Source organism: Triticum urartu, unplaced genomic scaffold (genome assembly GCF_056163025.1).
Source record: "Triticum urartu cultivar PI428250 unplaced genomic scaffold, HENAU_Tu73 scaffold2, whole genome shotgun sequence".
Taxonomy (NCBI): domain Eukaryota; kingdom Viridiplantae; phylum Streptophyta; class Magnoliopsida; order Poales; family Poaceae; genus Triticum; species Triticum urartu.
Window position 1 is genome coordinate 10,828,503 of NW_028260368.1, and position 815 is coordinate 10,829,317.

The following is an 815-nucleotide window of genomic DNA, read 5'->3' on the forward strand; positions in this document are numbered from 1 at the left end:
ATCTTGTAGCACTTAGCAACGAAGCCCTATCCATTAGTATTCCACATAAGAAATCCATTCTAGAAAAAAATACAATTAGATTAGCTCTTCATAGACAAACTTGGGGTTTGCGAGCCAAGGTAAGATCGGCTCGGGATCATGGGACCCTTTTCTATCAGATAGGAGGGGCTCTTGTACAAAATAGACTTACTAAGTAATAACCCCATAGAATCTATCTATATAAAGATAAAGAGGCAATCGTGTCAGGAAGCGGGTTTTTCTTTGGCCAAAAGGTACTTCGAACTTGGAACGAGCATGAAGAGATTAACGAGACTTCTTTCTCTTTTGAGTTTTTCTGGCGGACCTGCCGCGCAAGATCTTTGGTCTTCCCCTGGAACCGATGAAAAAAAGTGGATCGCTTCTTATGTACTCGCTCAGAATGATTCTTCTCTATCTATAGTTCATGGCCTATTAGAAGTAGAAGGTGCTCTGGTGCAATCCTTACCGACAGAAAAAGATTGCAGTCAGGTTGATAATAGTCGAGTGACATTACTTCGTCGGTCCGAACTAAGGAATCTGTTAGAAATGTTTTGAAATGGATATTGTTCTCTCTTTGATCAGGGATTGCTATATGAAAAGAAGTGGAGTTTGAAAAAGGGAACGGAATGCTCAAACCGGAACTGCTAGAGGAACGAATTTTCAATAGCATAACTTGGGCTCCTAGAATATGGCGCCCTTGGGACAATCTATTTGATTGCAGGGTTTTGTTCCGAAGCAAAGATATCCGCGGAGGCCGGTTCGTTCGTCCTATTCTGATATTCAGGACCAAGAGGTAC